This window comes from Leucopleurus acutus, assembly GCF_964270905.1.
Source record: "Leucopleurus acutus genome assembly, chromosome: 11".
Lineage (NCBI taxonomy): Eukaryota > Metazoa > Chordata > Mammalia > Artiodactyla > Delphinidae > Leucopleurus > Leucopleurus acutus.
This window is the reverse complement of record NC_139152.1, coordinates 95,464,199-95,477,024: the sequence shown is the minus strand read 5'-3', so window position 1 is coordinate 95,477,024 and position 12,826 is coordinate 95,464,199. Positions and strand designations below refer to the sequence as shown.

General features: G+C 37.8%; 1 protein-coding gene and 1 pseudogene across 4 annotated transcripts in view; one reads left to right on the top strand and one right to left on the bottom strand.

Moving 5' to 3' along the window:
- The window catches only part of TNRC6B (trinucleotide repeat containing adaptor 6B), a 250,895-nt gene that overhangs the window by 138,934 nt on the left and 99,135 nt on the right, over window positions 1-12,826 (bottom strand). The window lies entirely within an intron of this gene.
- LOC309968291 (U3 small nucleolar ribonucleoprotein IMP3-like) lies at window positions 6,276-11,345 on the top strand (annotated as a pseudogene). The gene is made up of 2 exons: window positions 6,276-6,359; window positions 8,609-11,345. The product of its transcript is annotated as a U3 small nucleolar ribonucleoprotein IMP3-like (transcript).

Genomic DNA, 12,826 nt, shown 5'->3' with positions numbered 1-12,826 from the left:
TTCATGCCCCGGTCCGGGAAGATCCCACATGCCACGGAGTGGCTGGGCCCGTGAGCCATGGTCGCTGAGCCTGCGCGTCCGGAGCCTGTGCTCCGCAACGGGAGAGGCCACGGTAGTGAGAGGCCCGCGTACCGCAAAAAAAAAAAAAAAAAAAAAACCATTGCAGAAATGTGTTCGATAATTATTCAAAGAACTAGCCACTGAAACTACATCAGGCCTAAGTAGTTTTCTTCTATCAAACAGATAATTTCATGTTATCTCTACTGTTCCCGAACACATGGAGACAGAAGAGAAAGCTTCCTAATTTCTTCTATGAGGCTAACATATTCCTGATATCCATCTGGACTCAGATGCGGTATGAAAAATGAAACTACAGACCAATCTTCATTTGTGAAGACGAACACAAAAATCCTAAGTAAAATATTAGCAAGTAGAATTTACCAGTTTTAAGAGAATAATTCATTATGACCATGTAGGGTTTATACCAACAATTCGAGGATTGTTAAATTACAAAATCTATTAACATAACTCTTCATTTGTTCAACAAGTATGTATTAACTGCCTTCTCTGTGTCTGTGCTAGGTGCTGCGGATACAGTAGTATCAAACAGGGTAGGTTCTCCTACACATGGAGCCAATATCCTCATGGGAGAAGGAAATTCACTGAGAAGGAAGTAAAGAGTTGATGGGATATGGAAAAACTGAGAGAGTCTCACTTTAGATCAGGTGGTTAGGGAAGGCTTTTCTCAGGAGGGGCATTTAAGCTGAGCTGAAAAGCAATTGCTTGAGTGTTGAAAGAACAAGAGGGATGATCAGGAGGCTAGGCCAGGTGACCAAGGGAGAGAGGTGGGAGACGAAGCCGAGGAGGTGGGAGGGGCTAGATCATAGTGGGTCTTGCAGGCCACAGAAAGGATGTTATTGTTAAGAACGGTGGAAAGTCACAAAAGAATTTTAAAGCAGGAGAGTGAACAGTGCCATTTTATCCATTACGCAGTCTCCACTTAGTATCTCGGATCTACAAGCTTTTTAAGGGTCTAGGCAAATGTTTGGGACCTGAAAAAATATATTTACAAGTCCAAAATACAAAAAGAAAATTATAACCATAAAAATTAATAAATGCTTCAGTGTCCTTGGAATATAACACCCAACAATTTCATTCACTAAGTTTAGCATTTATAAGGTTTCATTACATTTGAAAATAATTCTCACTTTGTAAAAAATACTAAATATGTTAATTATTAAGAAATCTTAGGTGATTACAAATTAAGTCAGTTATTTGTAGCCAAAGAATTTCAGAAGCAAAATTATTAAAATTCTTTTAACATACGATAGCAAAAATAAATAAAACCAAGTATTTAATACGGGATGAGGGGCTTCCCTGGTGGTCCAGTAGTTAAGAATCCTCCTTCCAATGCAGGGGACACGGGTTCGATCCCTGGTTGGGGAACTAAGATGGCGGGGCAACTAAGTCCATGTGCCGCAACTAAGACCCAACACAGCCAACTAAACAAACAAATATTTTTTTAAAAAAAATATGGGATGAGGGTACCTTTTAATATGTTTCCTATAAAGTGGGACAAAGTCTCCAAAACCTCCCAAAGTAAACATTCCAAGGACCCATGGAGGTCTTACTACCACTTTAGGAGAGACAGAATCAGAGTTATGTGTTCAAAAGCTCATCCTGGCTTCTATATGGAGAATACACTACAGAGGACCAAGTGGAGAAGCAGAGACAAGTTGGAAGGCAACTGTGGACTTCTAGGTGAGGGAGTCAGATGGAGGTGGTAGTGGGGCTTCTATCGTAAGTTAGATAACTGGTTGTTGTTAAGAATGCAATCTGTGGGACTTCCCTGGTGGTCCAGTGGCTAAGACTCCATGTTTCCAATGCAGGGGGCCTGGGTTTGATCCCTGGTCAGGGAACTAGATCCCACATGCTGCAACTAAAGATCCTGCATGGGGGCTTCCCTGGTGGCACAGTGGTTAAGAATCCACCTGCCAATGCAGGGGACACAGGTTTGAGCCCTGGTCCAGGAAGATCCCACATGCCGTGGGGCAACTAAAGAGCCCGCGCTCTAGAGCCCATGAACCACAACTACTGAAGCCTGTGCTCCTAGAGCCCGTGCTCTGCAACAAGAGAAGCCACCGCAATGAGAAGCCTGCACACCACAACGAAGAGTAGCCCCTGCTCACTGCAACTAGAGATGGCCCGCACGCAACACCAAAGACCCAACACAGCCAAAAATAAAATAAATAAATTTATTTTTTTTAAAAATGCTGCATGCCACAACTAAAAGATCCCGCCTCCTGCAATTAAGACCCGGTACAGCCAAATAAGTAAATATTAAAAAAAAAAAAAAGAATGCAATCTGTGACCATGAAGTATATAGTAAGGCCAATCCACCCTTTCAAAAATAAGACTCCAAACTCTGAACTTACCGTTCATTCAGTCAAGAACCATCTTTTAAGCATCTACTATGTATTAGATGCTGTGCTAGAACCAAGCCCAGGAGGGTACAAAGAGGATTTTAACACCTTGAAGGACAGAGACATGTAAATCCACAATTAAAATATAGCATGGTAACTGCCATAATTAAAGTATAAATTGAGATGTATAGATAGTTACACTATAAGAATACAAAGAACTAACTGCTGAGAGTCAGAAAAGGTTTCACAGGGGAGGTAAGATTTTAAACCGAGTCTTAAAGAATCAGTAGGAGTTTGTCGTGTAGAAAACACAGGAAAGGCAAAAGCTTTTCTAAGTCTTATCAACTTCAGTACTACCAAACGACAGCGATGAAGAAGGCTGATGAGAAATAAACGTAAGAACTAAGTTTTTTCAGAATTTTTATCCCCAACAAAGTCAGAAGGTATATAGATAGAAATAGTAGTCAAAACTACAGTGGAATCTCTAACACAACTAGAATCCAAAATCTTTGGAGAAGGTTAGCATTTACATTCCTATTACACATTTATAAATTAGAATGCTAGCAGACCTTTTAAGGAACATTAAAAGAAAATTCTCAGATTCTTTAGAATCAAACCTCAAAAATCAAATTTGCATCTGGAGGATGCCTTTCTTGACACTCCTGTTTGAGTTCAGTGTCCTCCTCTGTGCTTCCTGGCACCCTGTATACGCCTCTACGGAAGCACCTTCAAACCCTACTGTTATTGTTACCCATTTACTTGGTGCTTCCCCCTCTAAACTATGAGCTTCTTAAGGGCAGAGTATATGGTTATTATTTCTATCTCTAGTACACAGGAGGAATTCAATTAATGTTTGCTGAATGAATGACCAAATGAATAAGCAAAAGAATGAATAGATGAATACTATTAACCTGGGTATTTATAAGAGGCAAAAGAAACAACACTTAACATCCTATAATTAGGAGATAAGACACTGGACAGTCAACAAGAAAGTATAAGATAAATTGTTAACTATATGGTTCCAACCCTCAGAGAGACAGGAGTTAGAAAATTGAGACACTATAGCTCATTTGAGCTGAGTTTCAAAGGAAGGACAGAATCAGAATGGTCAAAATAGATGTTTCAGCAATGTGTGCCATCCTGTTGCTACAATGGTGTAGTTGGTGGGTGTGCCCGGGCCAAACAGTGGGGCTCCATGGCCCAAAAAGAGTGCTGAATTTTTACTGCACATGCTCAATAATCCATAGAGTAATGCTGAACTTAAGGGTTTAGGGGTAGATTCTCTGGTCATTGAGCACATCCAGGTGAATGAAGTCCCCAGGATGTGGTGCAGGACTTAACAGAGCTCATGGTCAGATCAACCCATACATGAGCTCTCCCTACCACACTGAGATATCCTTACTGAAAAAGAACACATTGTTCCTAAACCAGAAGAAGAGGTTGCACAGAAGAAAAAGATATTCCAGAAGAAACAAAAACTTACGGACCAGAATAAATGCCGCAAGAAAATAAATGCAAATAAAAGTAAAACAAAAAACAAAACCAAAAGAACACAAAAAACCCCAGATGCTTCAATATGAAGCTAATGAAGCTTTAGCTGCAGGACCCCTCACTTTCATGGGGCTCTCCCAAAGCCCTAGGAGGGGTCCTGAAACTATGCCCAGATGATCTCTTTTTTTATTGTAGTAAAATATGTAAAATTTACCACCTTAACCATTTTTAAGTGTACAGTTCAGCAGTGTTAAATATATTCACATTGTTGCGAAACAGATCTCCAGAACTTTTTCATCTTGCAAGGCTGAAATTGTACACTCATTAAACAACTCCCCTTCTCCCCCTCCCCCCAGCTCCTGGTAACCACCATTTTACTTTCTATTTACATAAATCTGACTACTTTAGATACCTCATAAAAGTAGGATAACACAGTATTTGTCTTTTTGTGACTGGCTTATTTCACTTATAATATTTTCAAGGTTCCATCCATGTTGTAGCACTTAATAGGATTTCCATCATTTTATGAGTGAATAATATTCCATTTCCTGTATATACCACATTTTGTTTATCCATTCATCCACCAATGGGACACCTGAGTTGATTCTACCCCTTGGCTATTATGAATAATGCTGCTATGAATATGAGTGTGCAAATATTTCTTCAAGATCTTGCTTTCAATTCTTTTGGATACATAACCAGAAAGGGGATTCCTGGATCATTTGGTAGTTCTATTTTTGAGTTTTTGAGGAAACTCTAAACTGTTTTCCACAGAAGTTACGCCATTTTATAATCCCACCAATAGTGCACAAAGGTTCCAATTTCTCCATATCCTTGCCAATATTTATTTTGTTTCTTGCTTTTTTTTTTTTTTGATAGTAGTTATCCTGATGGGTGTGAAATGACATCTCATTGTGGTTTTGATTTGCATTTCCTTGATGATTAGTGATGCTGAGCATCTTTTCATATGTGTAAAGGCCATTTATTTTATCATCTTTGGAGAAATGTCTATTCAAGGCCTTTGGACATTTTTTAATCAGGTTATTTGATTTTTGCTGTTGTTGAGTTGCTCTTTATATATTCTGGACATTAATCTCTTATTAGATAATATGATTTGCAAATATTTCCTCACAATCTGTAGAATGCCTTTTTACTCTATGACTGTGTTCTTTGATGCATAAAAATTTTTAACTCTGATGTAGTTCCATTTGTCTGTTTTTGCTTTTATGCCTATGCTTTTGGTGTCACATCCAAAAAACACTGCCAAGTCCAGTATCATGAAGCTTTTTTCCTATGTTTTCTTTTAGGAGTTTTATAGTTGTAGGTCTTAGGCTTAGGTCTTTGATCCATGTTGAGTTAATATTTGTATATAGTATAAGATAAGGGTCCAACTTCATTCTTTTGCAAATGGGTATTGAAAATTCCCAGTGCCATATGTTGAAAAGACTCTCTGTTCCCCATTGAATGGTCTTAGCACCTTTGTCAAAGATAATCTGACCTTATATGAGGGTTTATTTCTGGGCTTTCTATTCTTTCCATTTGTCTGTTTGCCTGTCTTAATGCCAGTACCACATTGTTTTTGATTACTGTAGCTTTGTAATATATTTTGAAATTCATCCTTTTTAAGACTCTTTTCTCATATAGGTTATCACAGAATATTGAGTAGAGTTCCCTGTGCTATACAGTAGGTCCTTGCTGGCTATCTGATTTTCTTTTTCCTAAAGAGCATTCCCACAAAACCTAGGTTTGCTCCTGGTCAGAAGGAAGGGTCTCTTTCCCTGAACAAAGGCATGAGAGGGGGAAGGAAATGAGACACGCATGGAAGACCTTACTGAGAGACACTGGGCAGGAGCAGGAAGATCCTTCAAACAGTAGAGAAAATATGCATAAGTAGGTTAAAGGCATCTTATGGAGGCCCTTGGAAGCAAAGAAAGAGTTCAGTCTTGCATAGAAAATCTTTCTTTTTTTTTTTTTTGCGAAATAATAATCAACTGGCTTACAGGTAGGGACACTTAAAGAGGAGAATCTGTTAAAGCTGGATCTGTTGGAATATATTTAAGAAAGTACTGAATACAAAGTCAAACATGACAGGTTACCAATTCACTTTTCTTCTGCTAATAATAAATAAAATATTCTTAAGTTAGGATTTTTAGTCACCCCACTTCAGACTTTCAAAGTGAGTGTGCAGAACAGGGATTCTTAACAGTCTGTGGGAACTTACTGACATCTTAATTTATTCAGTATATATTTATTGACGTTTTCTGGTGCCAATGGCAGTGACCACGCTGGCAAAAGTCTCTGTTCTTGTAGAGCTGAAGACAGAGCAAAAAGCCTTAGCCTGACCTTTCACTGCCTGCCATCATGCTGTACCTCCTCTTTACTACAATCTCCCTCCCCCTCCACCCCGTACTTCTGCCAAAACCTCAGTACACAGACTCCCAGTGGGTAAGGAAAGGCGCAGTGCTTAGGGCAGGACTTGTGTCCATACCCTCCAGTGAACATAAAATTTGGGAGAAATAAACACTACCTTCTCCTCATGACACCACTGGAAATTCTTGCAACTGAACATGCATTTCATTATCTATATTTACATAATGCTATGTATTTCAAAACATTTTACAACTATACGATAACAGTAATGTCTCCAAAAAAGCAACCTTAAAACAACAATTTCAAGGAACTGGGCAAATTAATTTTACTACATTTTGCCTTTCAAGTAATATTCTTCCATGAAAGCATATTATTTGTTCATAAGTAAAATATAAGCTAAATAAATAAGACTTTTATTAAATTAACTGTAGTTTTCTGAGAGCCACATGAGCTACCCTATTCACTGTTGTTTAAAGTCACCACTTTAACCTGTAAGTGTAGCAGCAATCCACAGTCTGTAGTCATTTTCAATTACAAAACACAGGAAAAACCTCATAAAATAGAGTTTAGAACTTAAAGACATTTTCAAAGAATTAAATTTTTTAAGTGACTTCTATGTATATTAGAAAATTTATTAGCAACTGAAAGTTTCCCAAAGACTTAGTATAAAATGTTTATGGTTATACTAAAATTCCCAGCAGCAAAAATTCCATGAGCGTAACTATCTATTGAACCTCTTTGTGGCATTTTCAAAATACTAATAAACTTGAAAATAACTCTCACTTCTTTTCTCCCAAAAACAATCTGAAAAGATTATATAGAAATCCAGGGACTTCTCTGGTGGTGCAGTGGTTAAGACTCGCATTCCCAATGCAGGGGGCCCGGGTTCCATCCCTGGTCAGGGAACTAGATCCCATATGTCGCAACTAAAGATCCCACACGCGGCAACTAAAAAAGATCCTGCATGCCACAACGAAGATCCCACGTGTTGCAACTAAGACCTGGCGCAGCCAAATAAATAAATATTAAAAAAAGAAATCCAACTATTTTCCTGGTGTCCAGCTTACTGCTGTGTAGTAATGATTGAGTTTATAAAGCATTCAATTTGGTACTTCTTAATAAGTTTATTTCAACATGTACATATTTTAATGGCCCAAAGGAAAAAAAAAGTTGGTGAAAAACTGATGGTAGAAAACAGAAAATAAAATGTTAAAAACAAACAAACCAAAAAACCCTTTCCTATGGCCAAATACCAAGGTTTGTGTTTTGAAGATAATTATCTATAAAATGAGTGATTTGGAAATACTTTCATTTTCTCTGTATTTAGGAAATGCTACAGAGCTTCCAAAAGCCTTTAAATAAGCACCAGAAGAATGGTTTCCAAAGAGTTTAGTGTTGGGCTTCCCTGGTGGGGCAGTGGTTAAGAGTCCACCTGCCGATGAAGAGGACACGGGTTCGTGCCCCGGTCCGGGAAGATCCCACATGCCGCGGAGCGGCTAGGCCCGTGAGCCATGGCCCCTGAGCCTGCGTGCCTGGAGCCTGTGCTCCGCAATGGGAGAGGCCACAACAGTGAGAGGCCCGCGTACCGCAAAAAAAAAAAAAAAAAAGAGTTTAGTGTTAAATTTGGTAGTCAAATATAAAACAAGGGCTATCAACTGTAGAGACTTAGAAAGAATAAACTTTTAAAAGTTGTACCACAGTATAAGATGAATGTGAGGAAGAGAGAACTGTAGGTTAAGGAGTTAGAGTAGGAGCAGAAACAAAGGTAAGGACTAACTATCAGAACTTACAAAAGGTCTGTATAATTAATATTTCAGAAAAATTAAAAGGGCATTTTATAACTAGACATTTAAGTTGGGAAGAATGTAATTAGTAAGAAGAGAATTTAATCAAGACACTGGAGTTAAGACATTTAAAAAACAGCACCTCAAGCACAAAATCATATTACACCACACTGGGGTATAAAGGGTGGTGTTGACTCCCTAAATTACATTCTTCTCTCTGAATCAATATAAAACTGTCTTCAACACTTCGATTTCCTTACAGGTCTCCGATGCAAGAATAGACTCTCCCTCAGAAAGGGAAGTTAAAAAAAGCACCCCAAGAGAGTAGAAATATAGAAAATGATACAATTAATTATATCAACAATCCCTAAAAGGGGGATACTGTCTATAAAATACATTATTAAATGAGACTTTTTTGGTTTTTAAAATTTTAATATGCTTTATTTAACACAACATATATAACAGATTATCATTTCAACATAAAACAATATAGAGCATCTGAGCCGCCACCATGGTGTGGAAGCTTAAATTCGTGAGAAGCTGCTGAAGCAGATGGTGTTCCTGAACCGGGAGGTCACTGATCTCAACCCGCAGGAGCTGCGCGTGTCGCGGCGTCATCGTTTGCAGCTGCAGCGGTACAAGGACGACACACGCTACAACCAGCTGAGCCTTGCTGCGCGTGCGAGCTGCGCCTGCACGACCTGCTAAAGCACTGCTGGAGAAGTATGCTCTCGGCCTAGTGCCCACATGTGGATCACCAGAGCTCTGCGATTTCCTCAAGGCCTCGTCCTTCTGCCGCCACAGCCTGCTCACTGTAGTGCTTGAGCCGCGCCTGGCGCAGCACCTCCAGGCCGCCGTGGCATTCATGGAGCAGGGCCACGTGCACAAGGGCCCCAACGTGGTCACCGACCCCACCTTCCTTGTCACGTGCAGCATGTAGGACTTCATCATCTGGGCTGACTCGTCCAAGATCAAGCGGCGTGTGCTGGAGTACAATGAGGTGCGTGAAGGCTTCGACCTGGAAGCCTATCAGGTCTTGCCTCGCCAGGGCCGCATTTTATAGATGGGGAAGCTGAGAACGGATGCCTGAGAGTCTATGAAGGCGTTCTCCCCAAGAGTATGGCAGTCAATCCTCGGTTCTTAAGAACTTGGCTCCTCAGCTACAGGCCACGCACAGAGCCAGAGGGTATGCTCCTTTTCCACGAAATTTTCTTAGCCTTTGGACAGTTGATAATTAAATGACTGCCTTACGGGAAGCGGTTTTGTGCTGCGCTGGGGAATCGTTAGATTTTTTTTGTTTGTTTTTGATGTGGACCATTTTTAGTCTTTATTGAATTTGTTACAATATTGCTTCTGTTTTATGTTTTGGTTTTTTGGGCAGAAGGCATGTGGAATCTTAGTTCCGCGACCAGGGATGGAACCCTCACTCCCTGCACTGGAAGGGGGAGTCTTACCACTGGACCCCCAAGGAAGTCCCAACTGTCGGATTCTTGTACCTGAAACATTGTAGTGTGAAAGCAAGGACTTTGGGGGGAGGGCTCCCCCGCCCTCAGCTTTCCTTTCATTTTCTTCCCCGCCCCCCAGCTTTCCTTTCATTTTCTTGTAGCTGGACAGTTTGGTTTAATTTATTTAACTCAAATTCTTGCTACTGTTCGTGAATAAGCAGTTTACAGATGATGAAGAGTTTGGTCTCAAGTTTTCATAAAATGGATGAGATTTTAGTGTTCAGAGTCCTTTCTCTTATTTAAAGGAATGCTCTCCTAAAGCCAACAAATGGCCTAACTGCTTTTTAAGTGCAATAAATAAATAAACAAACAATATAAAAGTTATTAATTTTACATTCTTTTTTGGTACTAAGTCTTTGAAATCCAGGCTATATTTTACATTTAAGGTACATTTCAATTTGGTTGCTATTTTATTTTATTATGGTAAAAAACATTAAATTTTATATCTTAACTATTTTTAAGCGTACAGTTCAGTGGTATTAAGTATAGTCACTTTGTTTAGAAACGGATGACTAGAATTTTCTCATCTTTAACTCTATACCTATTAAATCTAATTCTCTCTCCTCTCTCCCCCTAGCCCTTGGCAACCACCTTTCTACTTTCTATTTCTATGATTCTGACTACATTAGATACCTCATATGGGTGGAATCATACAGTATTTGTCCTTTGTGACTGGCTTATTTTGCTTAGCATAATGCCCTTGAGGATCATGCATGTTGTAGCATGTGACAAGACTTCCTTCTTTTTCAAGGCTTCATAATATTCCACTGTATGTATATACCGCATTTTCTTTATCTGTTCACCTGTTAATGGACATTTGGGTTGCTTACACTTCTTGGCTATTATGAATAATGCTGCAATAAATATGTGTGTGCAAATATGTCTTTGAGAGCCTGCCTTGAGAGAGTCATTTTTAATGATGACCTTTCATAAAATGAACCAAAAGAACTAAGAAAATTCAATCGATAAAAATTTACTAGAAAAATTGAATTATTTTAGTAGGTTAAAGACAAATATCTTTTGAGAATATGAGTGAATTTCAGCATGGAGACTTAAAGCTTAGATTTGTTTATAAGCTATATTAAAATTTTTTTAAAAGAGGAAATGAAAAAGAGGCCAAACTCATCTTGTTAATATACCAAAACTGATATCTAACTTCAAAATAATTTACAAGATAGGTGACCATATGTGCGTGGGTTTATCTCAAAAAAAAAAATTACAATAAATGATATGCCCACAAATAACTAGACCACCACTTGTATCATAAATAAAACCAAATCAAAATCCTGCCTGGGTAGAAACATTTTATCTGGAATGAGCTTTCAATAAGCATGATCAAACACAATCTATGAGCAAGTATCTGCTCGTGTTGTGTTTTAAAAAGCTGTAATAGTTTTATATTTACCCCTGTGTCAAACACATCATGTGATTAATACTGTGTGAGTTTAGTGTAGTAATCATATGGCAATAACCTTGGTTTGTCTGATTTGCTTCAATAGCTCATAAAGTGAATATCCTCAGAAAAATGATTATATTAGATACACTAATAGTAAATAAGCCTCATAAAAAGCAATAATATTGAGACAATATATATAGACAAATGTTTAAAGCTATACATTCTACTAAATCTTATTCACATGTACACCAGAAATCAGCACAACTGATCTAAATATTAACAACTTAGCACAAATATTTTTCAATATCAAAATGCAATTATGTTTTCAAGAAGCTTTCTACATGCATAGCTACCTTAATCTACCTATTAATAGAACTTATTCCATTGGAATAAACATCACAGAAATAAAATAATTTTTTCAAGACTTCCAGAACCTATGGTAAAAATGTTAAATGAAGAAACAAGGAAAGTGGCACAGATCAGCTAACAGAAATAATTTTAGACCTAATCCTTACTAGAATTTGCTCTGTGACCGTGAGCGAGTTATATAATCCCTGTGCTCCACCTGCCTCCCTAAGTGAAAAAGGCTCTTCGTACAAGCTAATACCAATGAATGAGAGCCATTTTGGAAACCAATTCAGAAGAAAATTAAGCTAGATCTCTGCCTCATACCATACACAAAAATGAGTACCAGTTCAATTAAAGGTATAAAAGCGAAAAATACAGCAGAAAAACTCAGGACATTTCATCATGTTAGGGTAGGAAAGACTTCTTTAGGAAAGCACAAAACATAGAAGCCATAAAGGCTGATTTTACTACATAAAAATGTAAATGGTTTATTAGTATGACAGATACCCCAATGTTAAAAGATAAGGCTGGGAGAAAATATTCAGAACATCTCAAAAGACAAAGGTTAATATCTACACTTTGTAAAGGGCTCCTACAAAACTATCAAAACAAACAATCCAAAAGAAAAATGGGAATTGTAGGTAAATAGGGTGGTACACGAAATAAAAATCAACGGCCAATAAACGAACAAAAGACATTCCATCTTATTAGTAAGCATAAAAGTGTAAATAAAACAATAAAATATTAGAGGGGCAAAAATTCAAAGGTAAATAATTTTATTGTCATCAAAGGTGTGGAGGAATGGGCACTCTCATTCACTGCTGATGGAAATGAACATTGGTATAGCTCTTTTGAAAGGTAATTTGATAGCAGCTACCTCCTTGTAAAAAAATAAACATGACCATGAGCCAAACAGCTCCATGTCTAGACATCTATTCTACAGAAATACACCTGTGTATAAAGATATAAGAATAAGGATGTTCAATAAAGTATTATTTGTAATAATCAAAGAAGCGAAGGCCACCAAAATATTTATTAGAGAAGAATGGCTACAGTACATCAGTTCAACAGAATGTTTTGCAGATGTTTAAAAGAATGAAATAGACTGCAAAAGATGTCAGATGAAACAAGCAAGTCTCAGAAGAATTATATTAGGAAAAAAATCTATTTAGTTGTTTTTTCTAAATATACAGAAAATGTTTAAGAAGATGAGAAAGGGAAGGAGGGTAAAAGAAGAGTCTCATTTTTATTTCTAAATCCACACTTACTGTTTGAATATTTTATGACAACCATGTGTTACTTTTATAATTAAAAAAAAAAAGAATGGATGGGAATTTCATAAGTTATTCAGCAATGTGTCACTCACAGGATCTAGAATGTCGTATTCAGTTCCTAGATCCTACTATCCAGGATTCAATCATCCTTTGCTAACTGCAGTTCTGAGATACAAAAAATAAAAATTTTGTTCACTCTTTTTATTTCTGTTGCCTCAAACAAAAGAACACAGCA